Raw genomic sequence first — 7500 nt, 5'->3', positions numbered from 1 at the left:
CGCTCTAATAAACTCCTTTCAACAAGTGAAGAAAATATGAGCTGTCAAGTGAATGGCATCCACCATCACCATGACAACGGGTCGTGAAATAAAATAATCCTAGCTCGCCATTTCATCCGGGACCTCAAGATGGCCACACTGATACAATATAGTTTAATTTCCAGCCAAGATGAGAAGTTAACCGAGACATATATGGTGGATAAAAAGCTACTTAAAAATATGGGTGTTCCGAGGAAAGTATACCACCAGGGAATGTGGGTTACATTAGTAATGGAGGAATATTTTGAGAGCAGACGAAACTAAAGGCACAGTTACTAGTTAGTGTTTTTGTGTGTTTGTTTATGTGTGTGTCGTGGAGGAGTGATCTGTGCCTGACCATGTGGCTGTATAATGAACCAGGCGTGAGTATTCAGCATTTGACCAAACACACTCACGCAGAGACTGTCCTCTTAAACCTTTCGTCCCTTTAAACCTTCGTCCCTTTAAACCGTACCCAAAATAAGAAACGCTTTCGATTCGCGTAGCAGGCATTCAGGCTAGTTCTCTCTCTGACCGGGCCATGTGACGTATTTTTAGTCATATGGTCCTAGTGAGAGCAACCCGCCGGCTAGGGAGTCTAGGAGTGTTAACTGGTTATTTAAACAGAGTAGAAGATGAGAGAGAGACTGGGATGTGTGTGATGGATGAGTGACAGGGAGAAGAAGAGGTGTAATCTGTTTGACGTAAGGGTGACAGGCTGTGTGTGTCCGTGTGTACATGTATGTGGGTGGGTGTGGGTGACTGGGTGTGTGTGAGTCTGGGTCCAGTGTCCGTATGTATGTGTGTATTACCATTGTGAGACCCGCTCTGTGTGTGTGTGTGTGTGTGTGTGTGTGTGTGTGTGTGTAGGGAGGGAGAGACACGTGGAGTAAAGAAGGGGAGGATGGGGGTCAGGAAAGAGGAGGAGGAGGAAGAGGGCTGACTGGGTGAACCTCTTAAAGATAGTATTCAGAAATTACGTGTTTTCTTGACGGCTTCGCTGAGTCACTGTGTTAGGGAAGAGGAAGAGGAGGAGGAGGAGGAGGATATAGAAGTGATATAAGTGCATAGGAAGGTTTTGGGTTAGTATTGGGTTAGTATTAGGTGAGGTTAGTTAAGTATTTTAAGTTATGTTAGGTTAGGCTATGTAAGTTGAAGTGTATTAGATTGTAAGGCTAAGTAAGGTTTGGCTGTGTAAAAGATGGGGTGAGGTTAGGTTAAGATAGTGTGTTAGGTTAGGTAAGTTAAGGATAGGTTAGACTAGCATAGTTTTAGGTTATATTAGATGAATTTAGCATTAACTTGCATAGGTTAGATTAGATTAGATGAAAGTTAAGATTTGGATGACATAGGTTACGTTAGATCATGTTAAGTTATAGCAGATTAATTAGGTTAGTTCAAGGTAATTGAGTTAGCAAAGGTTGCATTAGGTTAAAACTAGCATAAGTGAAGAAATTAAGTTAGATTAGGTGAGGAATTATTAGGTTAGATGAGAGGTGAGGTGAGGATTAGGTTAGGTGAGGTTTGGTTAGATTATGTTACGGAAAAAAATTGAGGTTAGGGTTAGGGTTAAAATATCAAAGTAAGATTAGCTAAATTTTTTGCGTTAGAGATAATAATCCATATATATATATATATATATATATATATATATATATATATATATATATATATATATATATATATATATATATATATATATATATATATATATGGGTATATTTTTGTAACTGTGAATGATAAGATTCCACTTTTCAGTGTTGCCCACGGTGACGGTGGTGGTGGGCATGATATGCAGATGCGGGAGCTGGAGTTTGTGCCCAATGGAGACATGCAACTGGACAAATTCTGTTGCTCATTGCTCAGACTGGAGTTTACATGTATACCTCCTTCACCATCATTGGTGGACACTTCACCATGAGTGTTAGTGAAATGTGCTGTGTTTGTTAGTTTATTTGTATATCAGAAAAATTTAAGACCAGTTAGTTGTCTAGACTTTAAGTCTTAAAATGAAATAATCTACATATTTTTTAAAAGCAAACAGTTAAGGCATTGTAAAGTAAAAGTCAAAATATATTTTGGTTATTATTTTTTGCAATCAACTTAACTTTCATGTATAATGAAATAAATACATTCATCAAACTGTATCATATTTAATAACAGCTAGAGGTACCAATTTGCAGATGTCTATGGAAAATTTGTATGATAATCTTGTGGCCAACAAGGATACAATGAATGATGACTTATTATTGTAAGAAATCTTTCAGAGTTGTTGTTGTGTACTTCCACATTCCATGGAGACTGGTTTTTCCTTCACTTTTCACCATTTAAAAAGTGATAATTTCAACAGGATGGCAGGCTGTCACGGTGCTGCTGCTGCTGTCTGCCATCATCCCTGACACAGACCACCCTGCAGACCACCTTCCATCCTGGGTGCCACACGTCACTGCTGCTACAACTCAGAGCAACTGGAGGGCGCAAATGGAAAGGGATGGTAACTTCTCACTTAATTTGTTGTTTATTTGAGGGCCTAATGACAAAGACATAATGGAATGAGTATTTGTGAGGTTTGGTTAAATCTAGATACCATTCACATATCTTAAGTGCCCCCACCTTCAAAAGCAATGTCAGCCAGAAAAATAAGTGATCAATCTAATTACATTTCAAGTCAAAAATTTTCCTTTAGCCACCCCAGATGTTAAAAACATGCGTTGCTCACATACATGGCATCACGTAGGCTCGTCACTGGTAACTTATCTAATTTCTAATAATTTCTAATATAATTTCTGTGTGTGTGTGTGTGTGTGTGTGTGTGTGTGTGTGTGAGTGTGAGTGTTTGTGTTAGTGTTAGTGTGAGGTGATGCGGTTGAGAGGTTAGGATTACGTTAGTTGACAAATGAAGGTTATGGATATTAGTCATTAACATACTTTTATGTGTGTGTGTATGTGTGTGTGTTATGTATACACACAAACACACACACACACACACACACACGCACAAGAAGTAATAGACACGCATCCTTCACTCATTATCAATAATTGCCATAAGACGACCTTCCCAGCTGCATCACTACACACACACAGACACACACACACACAAACACACACACACACACACACACACACACACACACACACACACACACACACACACACACACACACACAGAACACACACATGCTTACACATCATGTAGTGTAGTGGTTAGCACGCTCGACTCACAACCAACAAGGCCTGGGTTTGAATGGCGGGCACGACAGATGGACAAGCCTCTTAATGGCAGCCCCTGTTCCACTAGCAGCAACTAGGTACAAGATGTAACCTGAGGTGTTGTGACCTCACTGTCCCGGTGAGTGGTGAGTCATTGGCCTAAGTCCTACTCGAAGATGGTTACAGTGAGGCGTCTGAAGTCTTTCCATGAGAGACATGGCTGGCAGGGTGACCAGGAGGTGGTACCTTAGGTTAATCACACTCACACTGGAGAGAGAGAGAGAGAGAGAGAGAGCAGAGAGAGCAATGAATGAGAGAGAGAGAGAGAGAACTGTGTGTGAATGAACACATCATCCACATGAAACATTTGATTGATTATAAAGCACATGTGCATCATATATAGTCATGAATGTGTGGTGGACGGAGAGAGAGATCAACCAGAGAAAGGGGGTCAGACTTGGACATGTTTCATTTAAGGAGTCAATTTGAGAAGATTAGCTTCCAAATATGTTAATGTAAGTTAGTTTTCAGTGTTTATTGAGAGAGATGAGAGAGAGATGTCTGTTTATGAGGCAATATGGTTGTGCAAATAAAGGGATGGTTGGAAAACCATTCCCACCAAAACCAACAGACCTTACACCATATTTTTACAAACCACAGCATCTCTATTCATCCATTCTGTGTCTTCTCTTCTCTCTCTCTCTCCACTCTTAATGCTGCTGTGGGTCTCTGGGCTGGAGTACTTCTGAGAAATGGCTTGACACCGACTTATATATGGGAGGATGTTGTCTGTAACTATGCTATGGGGACATTGCAAGTTTGTGGGGTGTAGTGAATGAATAAGTGTGTCCTCTATAGCATACTTAAAACCACACTCTCATGAAATCAATCTCTCTCTCTCTCTCTCTCTCTCTCTCTCTCTCTCTCTCTCTCTCTCTCTCTCTCTCTCTCTCTCTCTCTCTCTCTCTCTCTCTCTCTCTCTCTCTCTCTCTCTCTCTCTCTCTCTCTCTCTCTCTCTCTCTCTCTCTCTCTCTCTCTCTCTCTCTCTCTCAATAAATATGAAAACTAACACCTTAACATAGGGAAGCCAATCTTCATCCTCATTTACTCCCGACCCCAACCATTGCCTAATATAGACATCACTTTCATCCAGTTAGAAAATAAATCTTGTAAAATAACATTAGGTCTCGCTCTATCATCCTCTAGTCCAGTCACCCACATACGGACAAAAAACTTTATGACCTTGATGCGGACATTTGTTGGCAAGCATTAATTGCATAATTATGGGGGATTTTAATTATCCAGTCACTCTCAAGACATCTTTATTCGTTCTACAGCCACATCCAGTCTTAGAACTGGGAAGAAATTGCAAAATGTAATTTTTTTCAATGCCAACTCTACGTCTTGTAGATGGTTATAAAGGAGACTGCATGCATTGCTTCTGATGCTTCTAATTGTTTTGTTTCCCACAGTGAAAGGCTTTAAGTGTAGTTGGAAAATGTCATAGGAAAAAATTGTAGTTAATATTGGATGCAAAATATCAAAGTAAGAGATTAGCTAAAGAATTTTTAACGTTGGGAATAGTAATCCATTTATATATATATATATATATATATATATATATATATATATATATATATATATATATATATATATATATATATATATATATATACATATATATATATATATATATATATATATATATATATATATATATATATATATATATATATATATATATATATATATATATATATATATATATATATATATATATATATATATATATATATATGGGAGTATATTTTTTGTAACAGTGTGAATGATAAGATCTCATTTTTCAGTGTTGCCACGGTAATGACGGTGGTGAGTGGGCATGATACAGATGCGGGAGGTGGAGTTTGTGCCCGATAGAGACATGCAGCTGGACAAAATTGTGTTGGTCATTGGTCAGACTGGAGTTTACATGTGTACCTCCTTCTCACCATCATTGCGGACACTTCACCATGAGTGCTAGTGAAATGTGCTCTCTTTCTTACTTTATTTGTATATCAGAAAAATTTAAGGCCAGTTAGTTGTCTAAGACTATAAGTTTTAAAATGAGAAAATAAATCTACATATTTTTTTAAAAGCAAACAGTTAAGGCATTGTAAAGTAAAAGTCAAAATATATTTTGGTTATTATTTTTTTTTGCAATCAATTACTTTCATGTATAATGAAATAAATAAATTTATCAAACTTAATATCATATTTTAATAACAGCTAGAGGTACCAATTTGCAGATGTCTATGGAAAATTTGTATGATAATCTTGTGGCCAACAAAAAAGGATACAATGAATGATGACTTATTATTGTAAGAAATCTTTCAGAGTTGTTGTTGTGTACTTCCACATTCCATGGAGACAGGTTTTTCCTTCACTTTTCAGCCATTTCTAAAAAATGTGATAATTTCAACAGGATAGCTTGAGCTGTCATGGTGTTGCTGGTGCTGTTGTCTGCCATCATCACCCTGACACAGACCACCCTGCAGACCACCGACCACCTTCCATCCCAAGGTGCTACACGTCACTGTTGCCACAACTCAGAGCAACTGGAGCGCAAGCCAGGAAGGGAGATGGTAACTTCTCACTTAATTTGTTGTTTATTTGAGGGCCTAATGACAGACACATAATGGAATGAGTATTTGTGAATGTTTGTTTATATCTAGATACAAGCATCTCACATATCTTTTAAGTGCCACCTTCCAAAAACAATGTCAGCCAGAAAAAATAACTGATGAATCTAATTACATTTCAAGTCAAAAGTTTTCCTTTAACCACTTTGCTCCAGATGCTTAAAAACATGCGTTGCTCACATACATGAGGTGTCACGTAGGCTCGTGAGTGGTAACTTATCTAATTTCTAATCCTCCTAATATAATTTCTGTGTGTGTGTGTGTGTGTGTGTGTGTGTGTGTGTGTGTGTGTGTGTGTGTGTTTTATGTATGAGTGACACTGGCCAAGGGGCAACAAAATCCAATAAAAAAATATGCCCACTGAAATGGCAGTCCCATAAAAGGGTCAAAGCAGTGGTCCAAAAGTTGATGAATAAGTGCCTTGAAAACCTCCCTCTTGGAAGGAATTCAAGTCATAGGAAGGTGGGAAATACAGAAGCAGGCAGGGAGTTCCAGAGTTTACCAGAGAATGGGATGAATGATTGAGAATACTTGTTAACTCTTGCATTAGAGAAGTGGACAGAATAGGGGTGAGAGAAAGAAGAAAATCTTGTGCAGCGAGGCCGTGGAAGGAGGGGAGGCATGCAGTTAGCAAAGATCAGAAGAGCCAGTTAGCATAGAAAATACGCGGTAGAAGACAGCTAGAGATGCAACATTGCGGCTTGGTGAGAGAGGCTGAAGACAGTCAGTTATGTTTGTGTGTGTGTGTGTGTGTGTGTGTGTGTGTGTGTGTGTGTGTGTGTGTGTGTGTGTGTGTGTGTGTGTGTGCGCTGATGCAGCTGAGAAGGTTGCCTTATGATAATTATTGACAAATGAAGGTAATAGGATGCGCATGTCATTACTACTTTTATAAGTGTGTGTGTGTATGTGTGTGTGTGTTATGTACACACACACACACACACACACACACACACACACACACAAAGAGAAAGTAATAGACACGCATCCTTTACCTTCATTCATCAATAATTGTTGGCAAGACGACCTTCCAAGCTGCATCATTACACACACACACACACACACTTACACACCACGTAGTGTAGTGGTTAGCACGCTCGGCTCACAACCAAGAAGGCCCAGGTTCGAATCCCGGGCACGGTGAGGCAGATGGACAAGCCTCTTAATGTGTGTAGCCCCAGTTCACCTAGCTGCAACGAGGTACAGGAGGTAACCCGAGGTGATTGTGACTTCGTTGCCCCAGTGTGTGGTGTGTCATTGGCCTCAAGTCCTACCCAAAGATCAGTCACCATGAGCTCTGAGCTCTTACACACACACACACACACACACACACACACACACACACACACACACACACACACACACACACACACACACACACACACACACACACACACACACACACACACACACACACACACACACACACACACACAGAGAGAGAGAGAGAGAGAGAGAGAGAGAGAGAGAGAGAGAGAGAGAGAGAGAGAGAGAGAGAGAGAGAGAGAGAGAGAGAGCAAAATGGCAATGAATGAAACAGGGAGGAGGGGGAACTGTGTGTGAATGAAAACATCATCTACGTGAAACATTTGATTGA

Source organism: Scylla paramamosain, unplaced genomic scaffold, assembly GCF_035594125.1.
Source record: "Scylla paramamosain isolate STU-SP2022 unplaced genomic scaffold, ASM3559412v1 Contig76, whole genome shotgun sequence".
Lineage (NCBI taxonomy): Eukaryota > Metazoa > Arthropoda > Malacostraca > Decapoda > Portunidae > Scylla > Scylla paramamosain.
Note: the sequence above shows the minus strand (reverse complement) of the source record.